Below are 5,507 nucleotides of genomic sequence, written 5' to 3'. Positions count from 1 at the left end.
CATGAAATCTTTCCACCTTTATCCACCTTTGTCATGGTAGGGAGAACACGTCAATGGAAGGGTGGGGTCATCTAAGATAGCACAAGGGTTAAAAGGAGAAAAAATATTAAACAAAGAGAAAATTTAAAAGAAAGAAAAAAGAATGATCCAATTGGCTGTTATTGTGGAATTTTAAAAATAGAGACACATAAAAACGTGTCGCCCAAAAGAATATGGAGTAAGTTAATTTCAGATTTAAAAAAATCACAATTTATGTATTCATTTTGACCCAAATAAATGTCATATCCTCATAAATTGTACAAATTAAATGGATCAATCATTTGGGAAAACGCACATGTCAACTATGGGAGAAAAAAAACATATGCCATCATATGCAAGAGAGAAAATCCTACATGTAATTGATTTGAGAATATTCGTCCAATAACTAACAGTTTTCATTTGAACAAAGACTGGGAAAAACAAAATAAGTGAGTCTCAGCACGACGTCCAGCATTTGCGTCAGAGGGATGTGGTTTACGGTAAACGGGAGCCTGTTACCATGTGATTTCTGCGATGTTTGTAAACATGCGTCAGCCACATGTGATTCTGGGGATGAGGAAAGACTCTCTGCGTGTTCGGCCTATCACTGAGCGGGGGAGTGTCAGGGGCGGGGCTTCCGTGTTGCGCTATGGAAAATCGTTATGGGATACAGAGTGTCAAACGTGTGCTCCGAGGCTGACAGCAGCGACAATGGGGCCGAACCGGGATCCATCCAGGTGCACAAAGCGTCCAGCCAGTGCCCGTTCTGTGTGACGGCAGCCGGAGAAGGGCTGACACTTCTCCGTTACGGAAGGGAAACAAGCTTTAGGTAAACGCGTAAGTACTCAATGTTATTACACGGCCAAAGCAGCACGATGTTGCGTATATTGCGTAGAGAATACCACTTTGTAATTCATAACCGCTGGAGTGCTGGATGGAATGGTAAGACTTCAAGCCTAAAGGCATTTGGAAAAGTGTGCGTAATGAAAGAAAAAACAAAGTCCTGCATTCTTTAGGCTCGGAATCAGAGGAAATGATGCGTAGAGGCACTTTTGTTAGAAACCATGACGTTTCGTTTCATCCCATATATGACAACAGGTAAATGTAACTGCGTCAGCTCGAGGTTCGACAAGCCACACAAAACCCACTGGGAATTTCCGCTGCGACGGTCAAACAGGCTTGACAACGGAGTTGAGCTCGCTCTGCACCTTGGCTTATGGCTGATTTGGACGACGAAACGAGGATGTAAACAAAAGCGGATCGGCGTGAATAGCGTGTGAAGGAATAGCTTGGAATAGGATGCTGCGCAAGAAGAGATGGATAGTGCGTAATCCTGTTGTGGGAGAGTAAGATGTTACGCAGTACATATTGGCACGATCATGACCAGCCCGTTGCCTTTTGACTGATTTTTATTCATCTTCTTTTCCCTCGATACTTAAATACTTGACATAGTTTTTCTCAAATTGACTTTATAGCCGTGAATCGACGCTTTCGAGATTCCGGGTAAATGAAAACTTAAGCTATGAGTGAGGATCACGAGGATGACGCAGCTTTATTTAAGCGTCAGGTGTCAAACATCGGTTGCTGCGTCACATAGATCCAACGAGATCCTGAATAATAATCTGGGTTTTATGGTGCGCACTTGATATGTCGACAACAAGCTGCGCTTCCCGAATAGAGGGGGCGCTATTGAGTAAGTAGCGCGTTTCCCTCTTCATCATTCAATGTTTTTAGTTTGTTTCAGACCTTGTGAAATGAAAAGTGGGGCTGAGAAAGCTGTTTGTAAAAGAACTTATCATTTTGTAACTAATTTGTAACTTTATGTTTTATTTATTTATTTTATATATGGAATTATCTTAAAGAGAGAGTAACTTTAGATTGTGTAACCCTCTGCCCCCTTCTGTCACTTATGGAATGCTGGTACATTGACATGAAGGTTACTCTAAAGTTGTTGACAAACAGGCCATGACTCCACTGAACTTTATGGGGCTTCATGCAGCTTACCTGAAGGAGAGATGGGGAGGATGAAGTTCTTCACTTCCTCTTCCTGCATCTGCGGTTAAAATGAGACACTTAGGAGGAGCAATCTCCATCATGCCAAGTGGATTTGTTCCTTCTTTGGGTGAATCAGCAGTGGACGCCATTAGTTGCTTAATGGTCGGTAAGCAAATGTAAGGAGAGAGGCAGAGGGAGGGGAGAGGAGGAGGCGTAGGCACCTTCAGAGATTTGATTATGTTTGTGATACAAACTTTTTAGCCTTGATGGATTTGATTTTCTTTCTTGTGGTCATATTTTTGAAAGAAACAGGACCGCTTAGTGAATGCCAGGGGTCATTTTAAAGCAGCATGCCTCTGGTGTTTATTTTCCCAAAAGCGCACATTATGTCTTAAACTCCGCATTAGTAGGGCTGGTCCATAGAAGCTAATCAGAAAATGTTTACCAGGCTGTGAAGCGCTTGTCCTGAGCTGTAATAATGTCTGCTGTGTCATCCGAAGCTGACCAGCGGAACAAGTGACCCACTTTCACTGACAAGAAAATGTGACCTCAATAGTTTCTTTGCTATTCTCTTTTTTTTTTTTTTTTTTTTGGAGGGGGGCCACCTTTTGAGTCGAGTAAAATGAGGCATTCAATTGTTGTGGGATATCTTCTTTTTGTATGTATTTGAGAAAACGTCAGAAACACAAACACAATGTCTGCTTTTTCAGACAATAACCGCGCAGATTCCGGCGGCTCTAAACAAGAGACAACAGGGAAGCTTTTTTAAAAGACAAGGGAGGCGGTGTGAGTCTGCTAATGTTTACAGAAAGGGGCCAGCATCACCTGTAGCCCACAGAAACCACCAGAGAAAATAGAGAGCGACCCAAACAGATCCCTCCTACGCTCAGATCACAGAGGAGGAGGTGGCAAAGAGCCCAGAGATGACAGGGCTAAAATTAAACCTGGAGCACTGCTGGTCTTGCTAGATGATGATGTATTAATAGACAAGTGTGAGGCAGCATTGTATATCAGGTAGGCCGACACCTTGTGAGCTGCAAAGCAGGAGGAAGACAGGATGAAACTTTGGAGAGAGAAAAAAAGACCTCAACGCATTTGATAGATTTCAGTATTTGATAGTCAAAAAGCAGCATGTAATAGATGTGTTTGAGAGAAAGTTTCTTTGAGATCAGGTGTCGTCTGTCACTGAAACGTGAAACCTAGTGTTCTTTCTGGAAATGTCCTACAGCAGCCCATTTAACTCATTACGCTGTTTTTTTTTATTGTTATCAGCAAGACATCTGATATTTGCCAACAAGCAGATTAGAAGCCAGCAGAGAGTGACAAAGTGTAAATCAATGCCTCTGCATGCGCATTTCTTTCCACCCACTGTGCGGCAAATCAAAGACTCCTGCTTCTCCAAACATTTCACAATCTGTGGCTCTGAGTAGAAGATGTTGCAACATACAAAGAGGCATCCAAGCTATTATTGTTATCGAACACTTTGTACTTCCAGACCACTGTCTGTACAGGGCAGGGTGTGGAGGAAATAAAGTATAATTGTTTCTCTTCCATTCCTCTTTTATTAACTGAATGTCAGACGTATCAGGCTAACTTGGTGAGGTCATTCAGCCTATTTGGAAGTTTTACTCCACTTGACTGCAGGTGGTTTCAAAACACATCACCATGATAAGGTTGCCTCTTTCACTCCTGATAAATTAGGACCTCTAATCTGTAAGAGGATTAGGCACCTACCTGGTTTACACGTGCACACAGCTCTGCCCCACACTGTTATACACATATGTAGTTCAGTTCATGTCATCTGCCCTAACGGGACCAGCCTAGATGAATATCACGCAGTCCAAACAGCCTGATACTCCATCAGATGCTTATGTAATTGCTTTAAAAAGAACATGAAACATCTGTTTACATAGTTTCTGACAGACGAAATTCTTTTTGTGCTATCGTTCCCTCGGAAAGCGTTTTGTTTTTGCTTTATCTAATTCAATGATTGCCTGTTAACACTGGACATTTTAAAGCAGGTTAATGCGGTTTTAATTGAAGCCAGCGGCAGGGTTTGTTGTGGTTTCATCAAAGAGGGCTGATGTGCCTTTAACAAGCCGGAGCTGGTCAGGTGACTAAACAGAAAAAAAGAAAAAGAAAAAACCTTGGATGCAGTGAGCACTATCTGCACACAAGACAGAAGGCTGGGAAAGCTCGTAGTAAAGAGAAAATGAGAGCTGAAGGAAGGGAGGTAAATAGAGAGAGGATCAGGGATAGTCATCGTCCTGCGTGGGTTGTCAGAATAAACAATACAAAGACGGATGGAAGGAATAGTGTGGCCTTTAGTTCACAATGGCTGCCTGAGTCACTCTGGAGGCAGACATCGCTTATATGTAAATAGTAGCCGAGCCGATCCAACTCGAGGATGTTTTACCCATGAAACACTTTCCCTCCCGCCACTGAATTCCACCACCTAATGACAAATACCTTATACATTTTTATGTCCAACTTCTTTCATTTTAGAGGTCAAGATACTAAACTAGATGATTATCTGATAGAAGGGGAAATTGTCCCTGAAAGCCACATGAAGGTTTTGGATTAGCTGATGCATTGTCTTTTCCCAGCAACAGGATAACAACGCTTGGGACACTGACAGAGACGAATAATTCCTGCCTGAAAATAGGAGAAGAAACGCAAAAAGAAAATAAAAAACTAACAAGAGGACCCCAAATGTGTCTCATTGGACGTTTGGTACTCTGCATGCCTCGCTGAGTTGGACAACAGGGGATTCATGCTAATGATTCTTTACCTATTTCAGGACCTGATTTTTCCATCTTGCATCACAGTTGACCCCACTTGGACCAGTAGCAGCACTGGATGCCTGAGGCAGAACCAGGAGAGGACACAGGATCCTGCTGTGTACTGCGAGGAGATCTGCTGGGAGCTGCAGGCATCTGTTTTACACAATATGAATCACACAGTTTAGTTAGATTCCCTATCTGGTGCCAATCCTCCATCAGAACCCTTCTGACCGGGAACAATCTAATGTTCTCCTAATGCAGATTGTAGATTTTTCTTTTAGATGTGCTGTCATTGACGACAGTGTTTCCCCTTTTTTGGCTTCAGTTTGATTAAAAAATCAGAAACTTGTGCTGCAGAATTTTATAATTTTGTTTACATTTCAAGACCTGGTCATATATGAAACCGGCCAGATTATTTTGTGCAAAGATTTACTTTCACTTTGCATAAAAAAGGCTTTAACCCTTGTGCTATCTTAGATGACCCCACCCTTACATTGACGTGTTCTCCCTACCATGACAAAGGTGGATAAAGGTGAAAAGATTTCATGTAATCCATGGACACCAGTGAAGATCACAAATCACTGAAGAAAAAAGGTTCAGCGCAATGTCTAGTGGGTCTAGATGACCCAACTCCCAACGTTAAAGTGCCTATAGGATAGCACAAGGGTTAAAAAAAGAAGAGAAGAGCAGACCAACCGGACATTGTTTGTC

At 42.3% G+C, this 5,507-nt stretch overlaps 1 long non-coding RNA gene across 1 annotated transcript; it reads left to right on the top strand.

Moving 5' to 3' along the window:
• Nucleotides 1-262: 262 nt before the first annotated feature.
• On the top strand, nucleotides 263-5,146 carry LOC105354098. Its single transcript, XR_002290232.2, has 2 exons — nucleotides 263-847; nucleotides 4,814-5,146. It is a non-coding gene; the product is annotated as an uncharacterized LOC105354098 (long non-coding RNA).
• The last annotated feature ends 361 nt before the right edge of the window (nucleotides 5,147-5,507 follow it).

The sequence above is a fragment of the Oryzias latipes genome, chromosome 5 (genome assembly GCF_002234675.1).
Source record: "Oryzias latipes chromosome 5, ASM223467v1".
NCBI classification, from domain to species: Eukaryota; Metazoa; Chordata; class Actinopteri; order Beloniformes; family Adrianichthyidae; genus Oryzias; species Oryzias latipes.
Note: the sequence above shows the minus strand (reverse complement) of the source record. Positions and strands in the feature narration are given on the sequence as shown.